This window comes from Hyla sarda, chromosome 6 (assembly GCF_029499605.1).
Source record: "Hyla sarda isolate aHylSar1 chromosome 6, aHylSar1.hap1, whole genome shotgun sequence".
NCBI classification, from domain to species: Eukaryota; Metazoa; Chordata; class Amphibia; order Anura; family Hylidae; genus Hyla; species Hyla sarda.
This window is the reverse complement of record NC_079194.1, coordinates 17,448,678-17,471,574: the sequence shown is the minus strand read 5'-3', so window position 1 is coordinate 17,471,574 and position 22,897 is coordinate 17,448,678.

Here is a 22,897-nt window from a genome sequence, read left to right as displayed (position 1 = left end):
CTCAGGATGTTAATCAACACCCTTGGGGGTTTATCTCGGGTCAACCACTTTTGACTCAAGATTTTCTCAATCAACTAGAGACATCCTTTCCAGATGCCTGGGCTCTAGGTACCAGGATTGCTTACCAATCAGCCTGGAAATTTTTGGTCTAATTGGTGCATACAACGGGATTTGGATCCCATATACTCTATTTCTCACATCTTGAATTTGCTTTCAGCTTCTTTTGACTCTGGAAAAGCTTACCAAACCTTGAATCTACACTGGAGATCAAAATTAGAGAATCATTTATGAACACTTAATTTTTTCAGAAATAATGTAATCTACATTGATCATCATTTGAAGAATTTGTTGTAAGGGCACAATGCCATTAGAACAGTGTTTTACAAGTATATCAACATAAAACCTTTCTTTTTCAAAAACCAAGATGATCATAATTAGCACTGACTGTAGCACAGAGAAAGATTCTGAAATTTTCCGACGGTTACAACAGTCACCAATCAGTAGGAAGTGTACAGGCCTTTGCTTTGAATGACCAGCACATCTGCGGCCACAGGACATCATTAGTCTCTCACACAGCTCTGGTGGGATTTTGGTCTACTTTTCTCCCAGTTTATTCCACAGTTCTGTGACTGTTGTGGGTTTCTTGGCCATAACTTTGTCACCAAGGATTTTCCAGAGGTTTTCGATTGGGTTTAGATCAGGACTCTGGGCTGGTCATTTCATTGTTTCAATCTTATCAGTTTTAAGGAGCTGCTTTACCCGTTTTGCTGTGTGACAGGGGACATTGTCCTGCATGAAAATTGCTGCTGATTGAGTGATGAATGCAAGGAAGGAACCATGTGTTGTTGCAGTAGGCTGTCACGATGCCGGCTGGCAGGTAGTGGATCCTCTGTGCCAGAGAGGGATTGGCGTGGACCGTGCTAGAGGATCGGTTCTAAGTCACTACTGGTTTTCACCAGAGCCCGCCGCAAAGCGGGATGGTCTTGCTGCGGCGGTAGTGACCAGGTCGTATCCCCTAGCAATGGCTCAACCTCTCTGGCTGCTGAAGATAGGCGCGGTACAAGGGAGTAGACAGAAGCAAGGTCGGACGTAGCAGAAGGTCGGGGCAGGCAGCAAGGATCGTAGTCAGGGGCAACGGCAGAAGGTCTGGAATCACAGGCAAGGAACACACAAGGAACGCTTTCACTGGCACTAGGGCAACAAGATCCGGCGAGGGAGTGAAGGGGAAGTGAGGTGATATAGGGAAGTGCACAGGTGTAAACACTAATTGGAACCACTGCACCAATCAGCGGTGCAGTGGCCCTTTAAATCGCAAAGACCCGGCGCGCGCGCGCCCTAGGGAGCGGGGCCGCGCGCGCCGGGACAGAACTGACGGGGAGCGAGTAAGGTACGGGAGCCGGGGTGCGCATCGCGAGCGGGCGCTACCCGCATCGCGAATCGCATCCCGGCCGGAGGTAGTAACGCAGCGCCCCGGGTCCGTGGAACCGACCGGGGCGCTGCAGTGAGGGAAGTGTAGCGAGCGCTCCGGGGAGGAGCGGGGACCCGGAGCGCTCGGCGTAACAGTACCCCCCCCCTTGGGTCTCCCCCTCTTCTTGGGGCCTGAGAACCTGAGGATCAGACTTTTGTCCAGGATATTGTCCTCAGGTTCCCAGGACCTCTCTTCTGGACCACAACCCTCCCAATCCACTAAAAAAAAAGTTCTTCCCCTGACCTTTTTAGAGGCCAAAATCTCTTTGACAGAGAAGATGTCCGAGGAGCCGGAAACAGGAGTGGGAGGAACAGATTTAGGAGAAAAACGGTTGAGGATGAGAGGTTTAAGAAGAGAGACGTGAAAGGCATTAGGGATACGAAGAGAAGGAGGAAGAAGAAGTTTGTAAGAGACAGGATTAATTTGACACAAAACTTTAAAAGGACCAAGATAGCGTGGTCCCAACTTATAGCTCGGGACACGGAAACGGACATATTTAGCGGAGAGCCATACCTTGTCTCCAGGGGAAAAAATGGGAGGAGCTCTTCTTTTCTTATCTGCGAATCTCTTCATGCGAGAAGAAGCCTGTAAGAGAGAATTTTGGGTCTCTTTCCATATGGTGGAAAGATCACGAGAAATTTCATCCACAGCGGGCAGACCAGAGGGCAAGGGGGTAGGGAGGGGGGGAAGAGGGTGACGGCCGTACACCACGAAAAACGGAGATTTGGAGGAAGATTCAGAGATTCTGAAATTATACGAGAATTCGGCCCAAGGTAGAAGATCTGCCCAGTCATCCTGGCGGGAGGAAACAAAATGTCGTAAATAGTCACCCAAGATCTGGTTAATTCTCTCTACTTGTCCATTGGATTGAGGATGGTATGCAGAAGAAAAATTTAATTTAATCTTGAGTTGTTTACAGAGAGCCCTCCAGAATTTAGACACAAATTGGACGCCTCTATCCGAGACGATCTGTGTAGGCAACCCGTGAAGACGAAAAATGTGTACAAAAAATTGTTTAGCCAACTGAGGCGCTGAAGGAAGACCAGGAAGAGGGATGAAATGTGCCATTTTGGAGAATCGATCAACGACCACCCAAATAACAGTGTTGCCATGGGATGGGGGTAAGTCAGTAATAAAATCCATACCAATCAGAGACCAAGGTTGTTCGGGGACAGGTAGAGGATGAAGAAAACCAGCGGGCTTCTGGCGAGGAGTCTTATCCCGGGCACAGATAGTGCAGGCTCGCACAAAGTCCACCACATCAGTCTCTAGAGTCGGCCACCAATAGAAGCGAGAGATGAGTTGCACAGATTTCTTGATGCCCGCATGACCTGCGAGATGGGAGGAGTGACCCCATTTGAGGATCCCAAGGCGTTGGCGTGGAGAAACAAAGGTCTTTCCTGGAGGAGTTTGCCTGATGGAGGCTGGAGAAGTGGAAATCAGGCAGTCAGGAGGAATGATGTGTTGAGGAGAGAGTTCAATTTCAGAGGCATCTGAGGAACGAGAGAGAGCATCGGCCCTAATGTTTTTATCAGCAGGCCGAAAGTGAATTTCAAAATTAAATCGGGCAAAGAACAGAGACCACCTGGCCTGACGAGGATTCAGCCGTTGGGCAGACTGGAGGTAGGAGAGGTTCTTGTGATCGGTGTAAATAATAACTGGAAATCTTGATCCCTCCAGCAGATGCCTCCATTCCTCAAGTGCTAATTTAATGGCTAGAAGCTCTCGATCCCCGATGGAGTAGTTCCTCTCCGCCGGAGAGAAGGTCCTGGAAAAAAAACCACAAGTAACAGCATGCCCGGAAGAGTTTTTTTGTAGAAGGACAGCTCCAGCTCCCACTGAGGAGGCATCAACCTCCAATAGGAAGGGTTTAGATGGGTCAGGTCTGGAGAGCACGGGAGCCGAAGAAAAGGCAGACTTGAGTCGTTTAAAGGCGTCTTCCGCTTGAGGAGGCCAAGACTTGGGATCGGCATTTTTTTTTGTTAAAGCCACAATAGGAGCCACAATGGTAGAAAAATGTGGAATAAATTGCCTGTAATAATTGGCGAACCCCAAAAAACGTTGGATGGCACGGAGTCCGGAGGGGCGTGGCCAATCTAAGACGGCAGAGAGTTTATCTGGGTCCATTTGTAGTCCCTGGCCAGAGACCAAGTATCCTAGAAAAGGAAGAGATTGGCATTCAAACAGACATTTCTCTATTTTGGCATAGAGTTGATTATCACGAAGTCTCTGAAGAACCATACGGACATGCTGGCGGTGTTCTTCAAGATTGGCAGAAAAAATCAGGATATCGTCCAGATATACAACAACACAGGAGTATAGTAGATCACGAAAAATTTCATTAACAAAGTCTTGGAAGACGGCAGGGGCGTTGCATAGACCAAAGGGCATGACCAGATACTCAAAGTGTCCATCTCTGGTGTTAAATGCCGTTTTCCATTCATCCCCCTCTCTGATGCGGATGAGATTATAAGCACCTCTTAAGTCCAGTTTGGTAAAAATATGGGCACCTTGGAGACGATCAAAGAGTTCAGAGATGAGGGGTAGGGGGTAGCGGTTCTTAACCGTGATTTTATTAAGACCGCGGTAGTCAATGCAAGGACGTAGAGAGCCATCTTTTTTGGACACAAAGAAAAATCCGGCTCCGGCAGGAGAGGAGGATTTACGGATAAAGCCCTTTTTTAAATTTTCTTGGACGTATTCAGACATGGCAAGAGTCTCTGGGACGGACAGAGGATAGATTCTGCCCCGGGGTGGAGTAGTGCCCGGGAGGAGGTCAATGGGACAATCATAAGGCCTGTGAGGAGGTAGAGTCTCAGCTTGTTTTTTGCAAAAAACGTCCGCAAAGTCCATATAGGCCTTAGGGAGACCGGTTACATGAGGAAGCACAGGGACACGGCAAGGTTTACTGGGAACCGGTTTTAAGCAGTCCTTGGAACAAGAGGGCCCCCAACTCTTGATCTCCCCAGTGGACCAATCCAGGATTGGGGAATGGAGTTGAAGCCAGGGAAGTCCAAGAAGGATTTCAGAAGTGCAATTGGGGAGGACCAACAGTTCAATCCTCTCGTGATGAGATCCGATGCACATTAGAAGGGGCTCCGTGCGGAAACGTATAGTACAGTCCAATCTTTCATTGTTTACACAATTGATGTAGAGGGGTCTGGCGAGACTGGTCACCGGGATGTTGAACCTGTTGACGAGAGAGGCTAAGATGAAATTTCCTGCAGATCCAGAGTCCAGGAAGGCCACAGCAGAGAAGGAGAAGGCAGAGGCAGACATCCGCACAGGCACAGTAAGACGTGGAGAAGCAGAGTAGACATCAAGGACTGTCTCACCTTTGTGCGGAGTCAGCGGACGTCTTTCCAGGCGGGGAGGACGGATAGGACAATCCTTCAGGAAGTGTTCGGTACTAGCACAGTACAGGCAGAGATTCTCCATGCGGCGTCGTGTCCTCTCTTGGGGTGTCAGGCGAGACCGGTCGACCTGCATAGCCTCCACGGCGGGAGGCACAGGAACAGATTGCAGGGGACCAGAGGAGAGAGGAGCCGGGGAGAAGAAACGCCTCGTGCGAACAGAGTCCATATCCTGGCGGAGCTCCTGACGCCGTTCGGAAAAACGCATGTCAATGCGAGTGGCAAGATGGATGAGTTCATGTAGGTTAGCAGGGATTTCTCGTGCGGCCAGAACATCTTTAATGTTGCTGGATAGGCCTTTTTTAAAGGTCGCGCAGAGTGCCTCATTATTCCAGGATAATTCTGAAGCAAGGGTACGGAACTGTACGGCATACTCGCCAACGGAAGAATTACCCTGGACCAGGTTCAACAGGGCAGTCTCAGCAGAAGAGGCTCGGGCAGGTTCCTCAAAGACACTTCGAATTTCCGAGAAGAAGGAGTGTACAGAGGCAGTGACGGGGTCATTGCGGTCCCAGAGCGGTGTGGCCCAAGCCAGGGCTTTTCCAGACAGCAGGCTGACTACGAAAGCCACCTTAGACCTTTCAGTGGGGAACTGGTCCGACATCATCTCCAAGTGTAATGAACATTGGGAAAGAAAGCCACGGCAAAACTTAGAGTCCCCATCAAATTTATCCGGCAAGGATAGTCGTATTCCAGAAGCGGCCACTCGCTGCGGAGGAGGTACAGGAGCTGGCGGAGGAGATGATTGCTGGAGCTGTGGTAGTAACTGTTGTAGCATAACAGTCAGTTGAGACAGCTGTTGGCCTTGTTGCGCAATCTGTTGTGACTGCTGGGCGACCACCGTGGTGAGGTCAGCGACAACTGGCAGAGGAACTTCAGCGGGATCCATGGCCGGATCTACTGTCACGATGCCGGCTGGCAGGTAGTGGATCCTCTGTGCCAGAGAGGGATTGGCGTGGACCGTGCTAGAGGATCGGTTCTAAGTCACTACTGGTTTTCACCAGAGCCCGCCGCAAAGCGGGATGGTCTTGCTGCGGCGGTAGTGACCAGGTCGTATCCCCTAGCAATGGCTCAACCTCTCTGGCTGCTGAAGATAGGCGCGGTACAAGGGAGTAGACAGAAGCAAGGTCGGACGTAGCAGAAGGTCGGGGCAGGCAGCAAGGATCGTAGTCAGGGGCAACGGCAGAAGGTCTGGAATCACAGGCAAGGAACACACAAGGAACGCTTTCACTGGCACTAGGGCAACAAGATCCGGCGAGGGAGTGAAGGGGAAGTGAGGTGATATAGGGAAGTGCACAGGTGTAAACACTAATTGGAACCACTGCACCAATCAGCGGTGCAGTGGCCCTTTAAATCGCAAAGACCCGGCGCGCGCGCGCCCTAGGGAGCGGGGCCGCGCGCGCCGGGACAGAACTGACGGGGAGCGAGTAAGGTACGGGAGCCGGGGTGCGCATCGCGAGCGGGCGCTACCCGCATCGCGAATCGCATCCCGGCCGGAGGTAGTAACGCAGCGCCCCGGGTCCGTGGAACCGACCGGGGCGCTGCAGTGAGGGAAGTGTAGCGAGCGCTCCGGGGAGGAGCGGGGACCCGGAGCGCTCGGCGTAACATAGGCTCTGATACACACTTGCATTCACTCTGCCATGTAGCTGTATGAGAGGTCCAACTCCTGCTGCAGAAAACAATTCCCCAAACCATGACACTTCCTCCTCCACCTTTCACTGACTTCTTAACACACTTTGGGTTCAGTCTTTCCCGTTTGTCTAAGAACATGTTTTCCATCAGACACAAATAAATTAAACTTGCTTTCATCACTAAAATGAACTCTGGACCACTCCTCCTCTGTCCACAAAACATGCTCCTCTAGCCTTTTGATTCTTTCAGCTAATGAGAGGTTTGGTCACGGCAGAGTGGGCTTTAAGTCCAAATGCTCTTAAATGTCTACACACTGTATGACAAAACAGATACTTACCCTGTTCAGTGTTGGACTGGAAAGCAATTTCAGCTGCATTGTTGAAACGATTACCCATGGAGATTCTCCGCGTTATCCTGTCCTCTCTTGCATTTGTCTTTCGAGGGTGGCCAGCCTTCTTGGGGGACTTGAATGAGTTTGTGATGTTATAAAGATGCAATATTCTAGAAATCACAGACTTGGAACGACCAACTTCTCTTGCTATGGCTGATAGGGTCACCTCTTTGGCCTTCATCTGGACAACCTCCTGCCAGAGGGTTTCAGTCACTTTGGAATGGCATACCATTTTTGCAGTTAGTGAAAACTGGAAAGTTGGAAAGCCAGTTAAATAGTGTTTGTCAGATCATTAAGGAAATTAGCACCAGTTGCTAGATTAACACCAATAACTTGCAGGTATCTAAAAGTGTTCTCTAATTTTGATCAGTGTTCTTTTTCAATTATCTCATTTAATTTTTATTTTGTGCTTTAGAATAAATACAATTTATGGAGCAAGCTTAAAATACTGCTATTTTCCTCATGTTTGGATATATTCATATAGGCCTACACTATGACCTTGTGCATCAAATGGATAGACATCCGAAAATAGGACTCTGCCAGGCGCTTCTCCTCAAAGGAATGACAGTCCAGACCACACAAAATGGATACGGTAACAGTCAATGCGCACTGTTTCCCGCCCAGCCTCTCTATGACACGCCGTGCACGGCAATGTCAATTCTGCCAACAGCACTGACATTGGGCGCGCTGATTATATCGGCCCTCCCCATGTTCAGCTCAGAAGAAAGTTCATTCCTTCGGTCTGTGCGCATCTGACATACGGGCATGATCACAGCCTCGCTGTCAGTATCGCACAGTGCTTTACAAACAAAACCGCATGACATATACAACCGGCCTCGTTCGGGATATCATTCATAAATCACAGTCCTGTTTACATGCCGGACGGATCAGGTACTTTGTTACTGCACTGTATTTTATTCATTTGTATATAAGTGTTACTATGTTATGTATTATAAGTATAGGTTTTATTGGATTATTTTAATTTTGCTCAACCCTGCTGTTTTTGAACTGTTATGCAATGTGCTGACCTTTTAATGATTACCCGGTAATGATTACCCCAGGGTTATATAAACACTGTCTATGTCTGAGATCACTATGCCTGACGAAGAGTCCCGCTTGGACTCGAAACTTGTTGTTGCAACAGTAAAAGTGACTGTTCCTGTATCCATTTTGCGTGGTCTGGACTGTCATTCCTTTGAGGAGAAGCGCCTGGCAGAGTCCTATTTTCGGATGTCTATTCATTTGGTGCTCATTTAACACTGAAGTGACCCAGAGCCACTTGAGATGGACGCCCCGGCCAGCTGACCTCAATCTTAATTGTCATACTACGTGCAATCCACGGTGTTGCGCCCACAGCGCAACAATCTCTTGTAAACAGATTACACACCCATTGGGGGCATTAACTCTTTAGACATGGCAATCAAAGTTGATTGTCACGTCGAAAGTGAAAGCTTCCCGGCAGCTCAGTCAGGCTGATCGGGACCATAGCAGTAAAATCATGATGTCTAGATCAGCTAGGAGGCATCAGGTGGGTGCCTTACCTGCCTCCTGCGTGTCCGATCGGGATTAATTGCTCCAAGCTTGAAATCCAGGCTTGAGCAATCAAAAGCCGATAACCCTGATCAATGCATTGCAATTAATCCGTGTATTTAATCAATGTACTGCATGTTACGGCTATAACATAGCAAAAAAAAAAAAATGAAAAAAAAAGTTAATAAAGACGATTTAACCCCTTCCCTAATAAAAGTTTGAAAAATAAAAATAAACATATGTGGTATCGCCGCATCCGTAAATGTCCGAACTATAGAAATATATAGTTAATTAAACCGCACGGTCAATGGCGTACACGCAAAAAAAAATTCAAAGTCCAAAATAGCATATTTTTGGTCACTTTCTATACCATAAAAAATGAATAAAAAGCAATTAAAAAGTTAGATCAAAACACAAATGGTACCGTTAAAAACTTCAGATCACGGCACAAAAAGCCCTCATATCGCCCTGTAGGTGGAGAAATTAACCCCTTAAGGACATAGGGCGTATCCATACGCCCCCGTTTCCAAGTCCTTAAGGACCGATGGCGTATGGATACGCCCTGAGCATTTCCGGCCCCCACCGCTAGCTGGAGGGGAGCCGGAGCCGGATGCCTGCTGAAATCGTTCAGCAGGCATCCCGGCATATCGCCCAGGGGGGTCATTATGTCCCCCCATGTCGGCGATTGCCGCAGATCGCTGGACAATTCAGTCCAGCGATCTGCGGCGGATTCCGGGTCAATCGGGTCTCCAGTGACCCGATGACCCGGAATTACTGGCTGATCGGGGCCGTCAGAGACGGCCCCGAACAACCAGAGCCTGCAGGAGTGAGGTGGCACTGGTGCCACCTCACAATCGCCCTGATTCGTCGGCCGGATTACCGGCCGACCAATCAGGGCGCCTGCTGCGGGTGTCACTCCCGCAACCCGCTCCGCCCCTCTTCCGGAGGACGTGAACGGGTGCGGGAAGACGACCCCGGGTGCTGGGGACCCCGATCCCCGGCGTCACTGTTGGGATCGGGGCCCCAGGAGCGACGGCGGCGGCGGCGAGGGACAGTCCTGTGTGGATCGTTGGAGGTGAGTGACAGCCTCCTGCTGTTGCTTAGCAACAGCTCCCAGCATGCAACAAGGGCATGCTGGGAGCTGTAGTTAATCAACAGCAGGAGGCAGACCACCACAACTCCCAGCATGCCCTTATGGGCATGCTGGGACTTGTAGTTTTGCAACAGCTGGAGGCACATTCTTTCTATGGAAAAGTGTACCTTCAGCTGTTGTGTAACTACAACTCCCAGCTTGCACAATCAGCTAAAGTGCATGCTGGGAGTTGTAGTGGTGCATCTGGTGGTTGCATAACTACAACTCCCAGCATGCCCGTTGGCTGTCGGTGACTGCTGAGAGTTGTAGTTTTGCAACAGCTGAAGGCACACTGAGTTAAGTAGTAAACCAGTGTGTCTCCAGCTGTTGCATAACTACAATCCCCAGCATCCCCAGCCAATGTAGTATGCCTCCGGCTGTTGCATAACTACAAGACCCAGCATGCCCTTCCGCTGTCCGTACATGCTGGGGGTTGTAGCTTTTGCAACAGCTGAAGGCACACTGGTTGCAAAACACTGAGTTTGTTACCAAACTCGGTGTTTCACAACCTGTGTGTCTCCATGCTGGGAATTGTAGTTTTGCAACAGCTGGATGTCCCCGTCTCCCGTCCCCCCCCAATGTGAATGTACAGGGTACACTCACATGGGCGGAGGATTACAGTAAGTATCCGGCTGCAAGTTTGAGCTGCAGCAAATTTTCTGCCGCTGCTCAAACTGCCAGCGAGAAACTACTGTGAACCCCCCGCCCGTGCGACTGTACCCTAAAAACACTACACTACCACAAAATAAAATAAAAAGTAAAAAACACTACATATACACATACCCCTACACAGCCCCCCTCCCCTCCCCAATAAAAATGAAAAACGTCTGGTACGCCACTGTTTCCAGAACGGAGCCTCCAGCTGTTGCAAAACAACTACTCCCAGTATTGCCAGATAGCCACTGACTGTCCAGGCATGCTGGGAGTTTTACAACAGCTGGAGGCACCCTGTTTGGGAATCACTGGCGTAGAATACCCCTATGTCCACCCCTATGCAAGTCCCTAATTTAGGCCTCAAATGCGCATGGCGCTCTCACTTTGGAGCCCTGTCGTATTTCAAGGCAACAGTTTAGGGACACATATGGGGTATCGCCGTACTCGGGAGAAATTGGGCTTCAAATTTTGGCGGATATTTTCTGCTATTACCCTTTTTAAAAATGTAAAATTATTTTTTTTTTTTTTACATATACAAAAGTCATGAAACACCTGTGGGGTATAAAGGTTCACTTAACCCCTTGTTACGTTCCCCGAGGGGTCTAGTTTCCAAAATGGTATCCCATGTGTTTTTTTTTTTGCTGTCCTGGCACCATAGGGGCTTCCTAAATGTGGCATGCCCCCATAGCAAAATTTGCTTTCAAAAAGCCAAATGTGACTCCTTCTCTTCTGAGACCTGTAGTGTGCCAGCAGAGCACTTTTCACCCCCATATGGGGTGTTTTCTGAATCGGGAGAAATTGGGCTTCAAATTTTGGGGGGTATTTTCTGCTATTACCCTTTTTAAAAATTTAAAATTTTTGAGAAACCAAGCATTTTAGGTAAAAAAATAATATTTTTTTTTACATATGCAAAAGTCGTGAAACACCTGTGGGGTATTAAGGTTCACTTTACCCCTTGTTACGTTCCCTGAGGGGTCTAGTTTCCAAAATGGTATGCCATGTGTGTATTTTTGCTGTCCTGGCACCATAGGGGCTTCCTAAATGCGGCATGCCCCCAGAGCAAAATTTGCTTTCAAAAAGCCAAATGTGACTCCTTCTCTTCTGAGACCTGTAGTGCGCCAGCAGAGCAATTTTCACTGCCATATGGGGTGTTTTCTGAATCAGGAGAAATTGGGCTTCAAATTTTGGGGGGTATTTTCTGCTATTACACTTTTTAAAAATGTAAAATTTTTGGGAAACAAAGCATTTTAGGTAAAAAAAAAATTTTTTTTTACATATGCAAAAGTCGTGAAACACCTGTGCGGTATTAAGGTTCACTTTACCCCTTTTTACGTTCCCTGAGGGGTCTAGTTTCCAAAATGGTATGCCATGTGTGTTTTTTTGCTGTCCTGGCACCATAGGGGCTTCCTAAAGGTGACATGCCCCCCAAAAACCATTTGTCGCTGCTTCCCTTCTGAGCCCTCTACTGCGCCCGCCGAACAATTAACATAGACATATGAGGTATGTGCTTACTCGAGAGAAATTGGGTTTCAAATACAAGTAAAGATTTTCTCCTTTTTACCCCTTGCAAAAATTCAAAAATTGGGTCTACAAAAACATGCGAGTGTAAAAAATGAAGATTTTGAATTTTCTCCTTCACTTTGCTGCTATTCCTGTGAAACACCTAAAGGGTTAATACACTTACTGAATGTCATTTTGAATACTTTGGGGGGTGTAGTTTTTATAATGGGGTCTTTTATGGGGTATTTCTAATATGAAGACCCTTCAAATCCACTTCAAACCTGAACTGGTCCATGAAAAATAGCGAGTTTGAAAATTTTGTGAAAAATTTCAAAATTGCTGCTGAACTTTGAAGCCCTATGGTGTCTTCCAAAAGTAAAAACTCATAAATTTTAGGATGCAAACATAAAGTAGACATATTGTATATGTGAACCCAAAAAAAAATTATTTTGAATATCATTTTCCTTACAAGCAGAGAGCTTCAAAGTTAGAAAAATGCAAAATTTTTATTTTTTTCATCAAATTTTGGGATTTTTCACCAAGAAAGGATGCAAGTTACCATAAAATTTTACCACTAAGTTAAAGTAGAATATGTCACGAAAAAACAATCTCGGAATCAGAATGATAACTAAAAGCATTCCAGAGTTATTAATGTTTAAAGTGACAGTGGTCAGAATTGCAAAAAACGCTCCGGTCCTTAAGGTGAAAAAGGGCTCGGTCCTTAAGAGGTTAAGGGTTTTTTTCCGTTTTTGCATTTTCGTTTTTTGCTCCTTGCCTTTAAAAAATCATAACTCTTTCAATTTTGCACCTAAAAATCCATATGATGGCTTATTTTTTGTGCCACCAATTCTACATTGTAATGACATTAGTCATTTTGCCCAAAAATCTACAGTGAAACGGAAAAAAAAATCATTGTGCGACAAAATTGAAAAAAAAAACCGCCATTTTGTAACTTTTGGGGGCTTCCTTTTCTACGTAGTACATTATTTGGTAAAAATGACACCTTATCTTTATTCTGTAGGTCCATACGATTAAAATGATACCCTACTTATATAGGTTTGATTTTGTCGTACTTCTGGAAAAAATCATAACTACATGCAGGAAAATTAATACGTTTAAAATTGTCATCTTCTGACCCCTATAACTTTTTTATTTTTCCGTGTATGGGGCGGTATGAGGGCTCATTTTTTGCGCCGTGATCTGAAGTTTTTAACGGTACCATTTTTGCATTGATAGGACTTATTGATCGCTTCTTTTTCATTTTTAAATGATATAAAAAGTGACCAAAAATGCACTATTTTGGACTTTGGAATTTTTTTGCGCGCACGCCATGGACCGAGCGGTTTAATTAATGATATATTTTTATAATTCGGACATTTCCACACGCGGTGATACCATATATGTTTATTTTTATTTACACTGTGTTTTTTTTTTTATTGGAAAAGGGGGTGATTCAAACTTTTAATAGGGGAGGAGTTAAATGATCTTTATTCACTTTTTTTTTTCACTTTTTTTTTGCAGTGTTATAGGTCCCATAGGGACCTATAACACTGCACACACTGATCTCCTATGCTGATCACTGGTTTCTCATAAGAAACCAGTGATCAACGATTCTGCCGCATGACTGCTCAGGCCTGCATCTCAGGCACTGAGCAGTCATTCGGCGATCGAACAGCGAGGAGGCAGGTAGGGGCTCTCCCGCTGTCCTGTCAGCTGTTCGGGATGCCGTGATTAGCCGCGGCTATCCCGAACAGCCCAACTGAGCTAGCCAGCCACTTTCGGTTTCACTTTTAGCCGCGCGGCTCAGCTCTGAGCACGCGGCTAAAGGGTTAATAGCGCGCGGCGCTGCGCGCTATTAGAGGCGGGTCCCGGCTTCACTATGACGCCGGGCCCGCCGTGATATGACGCGGGGTTACTGTGTAACCCCACGTTATATCGGGAGAGCAGGACCAAGGACGTACCGGTACGTCCTTGGTCCTTAAGGGGTTAAAAAGTTATAGGGGTCAGAAGAGGACAATTTTAAACGTATAAATTTTCCTGCATGTAGTTATGATTTTTTTCAGAAGTAACACAAAATCAAACCCATATAAGTAGGGTATCATTTTAATCATATGACCTACAGAATAAAGATAAGGTGTCATTTTTATCAAAAAATGTACAGCGTAGAAACGTAAGCCCCCAGAAATTTATAAAATGGTGTTTTTTTATTCCATTTTGTCACCCAATGATTTTTTTTTTCCGTTACGCCATAGATTTTGGGGTAAAATGACTGATGTCATTACAAAGTAGAATTGGTGGCGCAAGGATTTTTAGGTAAAAAATTGAAAGGGTTATGATTTTTAAAAGGTGAGGAGGAAAAAACGAAAGTTCAAAAATGGAAAAATGCTATGTCCTTAACCCCTTAAGGACGCAGGGTTTTTCTGTTTTTGCATTTTCATTTTTTCCTCATCACCTTCTAAAAATCATAACACTTTCAATTTTGCACATAAAATTCCATATGATGGCTTATTTTTTTGTGCCACCAATTCTACTTTGCAGTGACATTAGTCATTTTACCCCAAAATCCACGGCGAAACGGAAAAAAAATTCATTGTGCAACAAAATTGAAGAAAAAATGTAATTTTGTAACTTTTAGGGGCTTCCGTTTCTAGGCAGAGCATTTTTCGGTAACAATAACACCTTATCTTTAGTCCATACGGTTGAAATGATACCCTACTTATATAGGTTGGATATTGTCGTACTTCAGAAAAAAATCATAACTACATGCAGGAAAATGTATATGTTAAAAATTCTCATTTTCTAACCCCTATAACTTTTTTATTTTTCCGCGTACGGGCCGGTATGAGGACTCATTTTTTTGCGCAGTGTTCTAAAGTTTTTATCGGTACCATTTTTCTATTGATCTGACTTTTTGATCGCTTTTTATTAATATTTTCATGATATAAAAAGTGACCATAAAACGCTATTTTGGACTTTGGAATTTGTTTGTGCATACGCCATTGATTGTGGGGTTTAATTAACAATATATTTTTATAGTTCGGACATTTCCGCACGCAGAGATACCACATACGTTTATTTTTATTTACACAGGTTTTTTTTTTTTATTGGAAAAGGGGGGTGATTCAAACTATTATTAGGGAATGGGTTAAATGACCTTTGTTAACTTTTTTTAGGGAGCTATAGCGTTGCACACACTGATCATAGCTTTGTAGTTCAGGCTTGGAGCAATCAAACGCCAATCGGACGCGATGGAGCAAGGTAAGGGGGTTTCTGTTTGCGTCCTAGCTGATCGGAACATCGCGATTTTATCACGATGTCCCGATCAGCCTGACTGAGCTGCAGGGAAGCTTTTACTTTAATTTTCAGATGCGGCGATCAATTTTGATCGCCGCGTCTAAAGGGTTAATAGTGCGCGGCACAAGGATCGGAGCGGCACGCTATTAGCCCAGGGTCCCGGCTAACGTTAGCAGCCGGGACCGACCCGGTGTGATGCGGGGTCACGGCCGTTTTAAACACCGGAACCGGGCGAGGGGTGTACAGGTACGCCCTTCGTTTTGAAGGAGTTAAGGGTTTAAAGTATTTTAGGAAAATGCTTAGTTTTTAACCCCTTAAGAACACAAACTATTTTGACCTTAAAGTTCTCTGGTTGAAAACATTTTTTTTTTTTTTAAATAAACTGGTGCCAGAAGGTTAAACAGATTTTTAAATTACTTCTATTAAAAAATATTTACCCTTGCAGTACTTTTTAGCAGCTGTATGCTACAGAGGAAATTATTTTCTTTTTGAATTTCTTTTTTGTCTGTTACACAGTCCACTCTGCTGATACCTGATGCCCGTATCAGGAACTGTCAAGAGCAGGAGAAAATCTCTATTCAAACCTATGCTGCTATGGACAGTTCCTGACACGGACAAAGGTGTCAGCAGAGAGCACTGTGGACAAGACAAAAAAGAAATTCAAAAATAAAAGAATTTTCTCTTTATCATACAGCTGCTAAAAAGTACTGGAAGGGTAAAGATATTTTAATAGTAACATAATTTACAAATCTGAAAGAAAAATTTCAACCACACCTCAAGAATATCACCTGACTGGGTACACAGTGAAAAATGGTTTAGAAAACAGTTTGAATAATGCAAAGTTTTATTAAAATACAGTTATAAAATAAATTGTAAAATACTCATTTAAATAAAGAACATTTTGACAGAGCAATACTGTGTGCAATTCTTAAACATTGGGCCCTAATGGTAAAGTTGAAATAAAATGAATGTAGCACTGCTGGTTGTTTGAATAATTGTAGGTGCCGAATGTGCTGTTGATCCGGCAATTAAATGTCTAAATATTTAGACATTTAAATGGCGGAATAAACAGCATATTCCGGACTGAGCTGCTGGGAAGCATTAACTTTCACTTTCAGACGCGGTGGTCAACTTTGATCGCCGCGTCTGAAGGGTTAATAGTGCACGGCACAACGATCGTGCCGCGTGATATAAGCCCAGAGTCCCGGCTATGACTAGCAGCCGGGACCGACCCGGTGTGATACGGGGTCACGGCGTGACCCTGTTTTAAACACCGGGACCGGGCTCAGGGCGTACAGGTACGCCCAGAGTACTTAAGAGGTTAAAAAAAAGTTTTCCACCTGAGTACCCCTTTTAGGACACCATTTAGGACACCCCCTTTTAGGACACCATTTTTCCTCCTCGCCTTCTAAAATCCATGACTCTTTTATATTTCCATTCACAGACCCATATGAGGGCTTGTTTTTTGCAAGACCAATTGTACTTTGTAATGACTCATTTTATCCTAAAATATATGGTAAACCCAAAAAAAGGAACGCTGTACACTTTATAGTAAAAATGACATGTTTTCTTTATTTTGTGGGTCAATACGATAAAAATGATGCTCATCTTTACATACTTCGCTATTATTGTACTGCTTTAAAAATCTTAACATTATTTTTTTTTTAAGTACGTTTAAAATTGCCCTATTTTGACCACTTCTAACATTCTAATTTTTCCATATACAGGGATGTGTGAGGGCTCATTTTTTTGCGCCATGATCTACAGTTTTTTTTAACCCCTGAAGGACAAGCATTTACGCCAAACAGGTGTCTGACAGATTTTTGGAACAGTGGTCCGTGAAAATGAAAAATATAATTTTTCATTTGCACAACCCACTGCTCAAAAAATTTGTCAAATGCCAGTGGGGTGTAAATGCTCACTGCACCCCTTATTAAATTCTGTGAGGGGTGTAGTTTCCAAAATGGGGTCACATGTGGGACGGGGGGCGGGGGTTCCGCTGTTCTGGCACCACGGGGGCTTTGTAAACGCACAAGGCCCCCGACTTCTATTCCAACCCAATTCTCTTTCCAAAATCTCAACGGCGCTTCTTCTCTTTTGAGCATTGTAGTTCACCCGCAGAGCACTTTACATCCACATAGGGGGTATTTCCATACTCAGAAGAAATTGTGTTACAAATTTTTGGGCGCTTTTTCTCCTATAACCCCTTGTAAAAATGAAAAATTTGGGATAACACCCAGTGAAAAAAAATAGAACTTTTCATTCTCCAACTTCCAACTTTTGCGAAAAATCATAAATCACCTGTGGGGTGCTAAGGCTCACTATACCCCTTGTTACGTTCCTTGAGGGGTGTAGTTTCCAAAATAGTGTGCCATGTGCTTTTTTTTCTGTTATGGCACCATGGGGGCTTCCTAAATGAGACATGCCCCCCAAAAACCATTTCAGCTTAATTTGCTCTCCAAAATCCCATTGTCGATCCTTCCCTTCTGAGCCCTCTAGTGCACCCACAGAGCACTTTACATCCACATATGAGGTATTTCCTTACTCGAGAGAAATAGGGTTACATATTTTTACCTATTGCTCCAGAAAAATGGGTGTACAAGAACATGTTAATGTAAAAAAAAAAAGATTTAGAATTTTCTCCTCCACTTTGCTGCTATTCCTGTGAAACACCTAAAGGGTTAACAAACTTTCTGAATGTCATTTTGAATGCTTTGAGGGGTGGTTTTCATAATGGGGTCCATTATAGGGTATTTCTAACATAAAGACCCTCAAATTCACTTTGAAACTGAACTGGTCCCTGAAATTATCAGATTTTTGAAATTTTCATGAAAAATTGGAAATTTGCTGCTAAACTAAAAAGATCTATAATGTCTTCAAAAAGTAAAAACATGTAAACTTTATGATGCAAACACAAACTAGACATATTGTATATGTGAATAAACATATAATTTATTTGGATTGTCCACTTTCCTTATAAGCAGAGAGCTTTGTCACGATGCCGGCTGGCAGGTAGTGGATCCTCTGTGCCAGAGAGGGATTGGCGAGGACCGCGCTAGTGGACCGGTTCTAAGTCACTACTGGTTTTCACCAGAGCCCGCCGCAAAGCGGGATGGTCTTGCTGCGGCGGTAGTGACCAGGTCGTATCCACTAGCAACGGCTCACCTCTCTGACTGCTGAAGATAGGCGAGGTACAAGGGAGTAGACAGAAGCAAGGTCGGACGTAGCAGAAGGTCGGGGGCAGGCGGCAAGGTTCGTAGTCAGGGTGGATAGCAGAAGTTCTGGTACACAGGCTTTAGACACACAAAACGCTTTCACTAGGCACAAGGGCAACAAGATCCGGCAAGGGAGTGCAAGGGAGGAGACCAGATATAGCCAGGGAACAGGTGGAAGCCAATTAAGCTAATTGGGCCAGGCACCAATCATTGGTGCACTGGCCCTTTAAGTCTCAGGGAGCTGGCGCGCGCGCGCCCTAGAGAGCGGAGCCGCGCGCGCCAGCACATGACAGCAGGGGACGGGAACGGGTAAGTGACCTGGGATGCGATTCGCGAGCGGGCGCGTCCCGCTGTGCGAATCGCATCCCCGACGGCCATGACAGTGCAGCGCTCCCGGTCAGCGGGACCGACCGGGGCGCTGCGGAGAGAGAGACGCCGTACGCGCTCCGGGGAGGAGCGGGGACCCGGAGCGCTAGGCGTAACAGTACCCCCCCCCTTAGGTCTCCCCTTCTCTTTGTCCGGTAACTGCCTCCCCTGGGATGAGGACACCGGGAAAGGATGGAGGGATTCCTCAACGGCAGGCAGAACAGCAGGAGTGGGAATGGGGAGGGAGGGCAGAGGGCGAGGCCTGGCACGGGGCAGTGTGACACCAGGACGAGGACCATGAGGAGGCACCGAGGCTTGCCTGACTGGACTGGGAGGGGGGGAGAGGCACTTCTTAAGGCAGGCAGAGTCCATAACGACCTTAGGGAGACCGGATACAGGAGGAACCACAGGGTCACGGCAGGGAGTACTGGGAACCGGTTGAAGGCAGTCCTTGGAACAAGAGGGACCCCAACTCTTGATCTTCCCAGTGGACCAATCCAAGGTTGGGGAATGGTGTTGAAGCCAGGGTAGTCCAAGGAGAATTTCGGAAGTGCAATTGGGGAGGACCAAAAATTCAATTTTCTCGTGATGAGGTCCGATGCACATTGGGAGGGGCTCCGTGCGGTAACGCACGGTGCAATCCAACCTGGCTCCGTTGACCGCGGAAATGTGGAGTGGCTTGAACAGACGGGTCACCGGAATGCGGAATTTATTCACCAAGGACTCCCGAATAAAATTCCCGGAGGCACCAGAGTCCAGGCAGGCCACGGCTGAGAGGGAAGAGCTGGCTGAAGTAGAAATCCGTACAGGCACCGTGAGACGTGGAGAAGCCGACTTAGCATCAAGAGATGCCACACCCACGAGAGCTGGGTGCGAGCGTGCGTTTCCCAGACGTGGAGGACGGACAGGGCAATCCACCAAAAAATGTTCGGTACTGGCACAGTACAGACAAAGATTCTCTTCCTTACGGCGATTCCTCTCTTCCAGGGTCAGGCGAGACCGATCCACTTGCATGGCCTTCTCGGCGGGAGGCCTAGGCGCAGATTGCAATGGAGACTGTGGGAGAGGTGTCCAGAGATCTAAGTCTTTTTCCTGGCGGAGCTCTTGATGCCTCTCAGAAAAACGCATGTCAATGCGAGTGGCTAGATGAATGAGTTCATGCAGGTTAGCAGGAGTCTCTCGTGCGGCCAGAACATCTTTAATGTTGCTGGATAGGCCTTTTTTAAAGGTCGCGCAGAGAGCCTCATTATTCCAGGAAAGTTCAGAAGCAAGAGTACGGAATTGTATGGCGTACTCGCCAACGGAGGAATTACCCTGGACCAGGTTCAGCAGGGCAGTCTCAGCAGAAGAGGCTCGGGCAGGTTCCTCAAAGACACTTCGAATTTCCGAGAAGAAGGAGTGTACAGAGGCAGTGACGGGGTCATCGCGGTCCCAGAGCGGTGTGGCCCATGACAGAGCTTTTCCAGACAGAAGGCTGACTACGAAAGCCACCTTAGACCTTTCAGTAGGAAACTGGTCCGACATCATCTCCAAGTGCAGGGAACATTGCGAGAGAAAGCCACGGCAAAACTTAGAGTCCCCATTAAATTTGTCCGGCAAGGACAGGCGGAGGCTAGGAGTGGCCACTCGCTGCGGAAGGGGTGCAGGAGCTGGCGGAGGAGATGGCTGTTGCTGCTGTAGCTGTGACTGAACTTGCTGTAGCTGTGACTGTTGCTGCTGTAGCTGCGACTGGAGTTGCTGTGTCATGGTGGTCAAGTACGACAGCTGGTGATCTTGTTGGGCGATCTGTCGGGCTTGCTGGGCGACCAGCGTAGGGAGGTCAGAGACAACTGGCAGGGGAACCTCAGCGGGATCCATGGCCGGATCTACTGTCACGATGCCGGCTGGCAGGTAGTGGATCCTCTGTGCCAGAGAGGGATTGGCGAGGACCGCGCTAGTGGACCGGTTCTAAGTCACTACTGGTTTTCACCAGAGCCCGCCGCAAAGCGGGATGGTCTTGCTGCGGCGGTAGTGACCAGGTCGTATCCACTAGCAACGGCTCACCTCTCTGACTGCTGAAGATAGGCGAGGTACAAGGGAGTAGACAGAAGCAAGGTCGGACGTAGCAGAAGGTCGGGGGCAGGCGGCAAGGTTCGTAGTCAGGGTGGATAGCAGAAGTTCTGGTACACAGGCTTTAGACACACAAAACGCTTTCACTAGGCACAAGGGCAACAAGATCCGGCAAGGGAGTGCAAGGGAGGAGACCAGATATAGCCAGGGAACAGGTGGAAGCCAATTAAGCTAATTGGGCCAGGCACCAATCATTGGTGCACTGGCCCTTTAAGTCTCAGGGAGCTGGCGCGCGCGCGCCCTAGAGAGCGGAGCCGCGCGCGCCAGCACATGACAGCAGGGGACGGGAACGGGTAAGTGACCTGGGATGCGATTCGCGAGCGGGCGCGTCCCGCTGTGCGAATCGCATCCCCGACGGCCATGACAGTGCAGCGCTCCCGGTCAGCGGGACCGACCGGGGCGCTGCGGAGAGAGAGACGCCGTACGCGCTCCGGGGAGGAGCGGGGACCCGGAGCGCTAGGCGTAACAGTACCCCCCCCCTTAGGTCTCCCCTTCTCTTTGTCCGGTAACTGCCTCCCCTGGGATGAGGACACCGGGAAAGGATGGAGGGATTCCTCAACGGCAGGCAGAACAGCAGGAGTGGGAATGGGGAGGGAGGGCAGAGGGCGAGGCCTGGCACGGGGCAGTGTGACACCAGGACGAGGACCATGAGGAGGCACCGAGGCTTGCCTGACTGGACTGGGAGGGGGGGAGAGGCACTTCTTAAGGCAGGCAGAGTCCATAACGACCTTAGGGAGACCGGATACAGGAGGAACCACAGGGTCACGGCAGGGAGTACTGGGAACCGGTTGAAGGCAGTCCTTGGAACAAGAGGGACCCCAACTCTTGATCTTCCCAGTGGACCAATCCAAGGTTGGGGAATGGTGTTGAAGCCAGGGTAGTCCAAGGAGAATTTCGGAAGTGCAATTGGGGAGGACCAAAAATTCAATTTTCTCGTGATGAGGTCCGATGCACATTGGGAGGGGCTCCGTGCGGTAACGCACGGTGCAATCCAACCTGGCTCCGTTGACCGCGGAAATGTGGAGTGGCTTGAACAGACGGGTCACCAGAATGCGGAATTTATTCACCAAGGACTCCCGAATAAAATTCCCGGAGGCACCAGAGTCCAGGCAGGCCACGGCTGAGAGGGAAGAGCTGGCTGAAGTAGAAATCCGTACAGGCACCGTGAGACGTGGAGAAGCCGACTTAGCATCAAGAGATGCCACACCCACGAGAGCTGGGTGCGAGCGTGCGTTTCCCAGACGTGGAGGACGGACAGGGCAATCCACCAAAAAATGTTCGGTACTGGCACAGTACAGACAAAGATTCTCTTCCTTACGGCGATTCCTCTCTTCCAGGGTCAGGCGAGACCGATCCACTTGCATGGCCTCCTCGGCGGGAGGCCTAGGCGCAGATTGCAATGGAGACTGTGGGAGAGGTGTCCAGAGATCTAAGTCTTTTTCCTGGCGGAGCTCTTGATGCCTCTCAGAAAAACGCATGTCAATGCGAGTGGCTAGATGAATGAGTTCATGCAGGTTAGCAGGAGTCTCTCGTGCGGCCAGAACATCTTTAATGTTGCTGGATAGGCCTTTTTTAAAGGTCGCGCAGAGAGCCTCATTATTCCAGGAAAGTTCAGAAGCAAGAGTACGGAATTGTATGGCGTACTCGCCAACGGAGGAATTACCCTGGACCAGGTTCAGCAGGGCAGTCTCAGCAGAAGAGGCTCGGGCAGGTTCCTCAAAGACACTTCGAATTTCCGAGAAGAAGGAGTGTACAGAGGCAGTGACGGGGTCATCGCGGTCCCAGAGCGGTGTGGCCCATGACAGAGCTTTTCCAGACAGAAGGCTGACTACGAAAGCCACCTTAGACCTTTCAGTAGGAAACTGGTCCGACATCATCTCCAAGTGCAGGGAACATTGCGAGAGAAAGCCACGGCAAAACTTAGAGTCCCCATTAAATTTGTCCGGCAAGGACAGGCGGAGGCTAGGAGTGGCCACTCGCTGCGGAAGGGGTGCAGGAGCTGGCGGAGGAGATGGCTGTTGCTGCTGTAGCTGTGACTGAACTTGCTGTAGCTGTGACTGTTGCTGCTGTAGCTGCGACTGGAGTTGCTGTGTCATGGTGGTCAAGTACGACAGCTGGTGATCTTGTTGGGCGATCTGTCGGGCTTGCTGGGCGACCAGCGTAGGGAGGTCAGAGACAACTGGCAGGGGAACC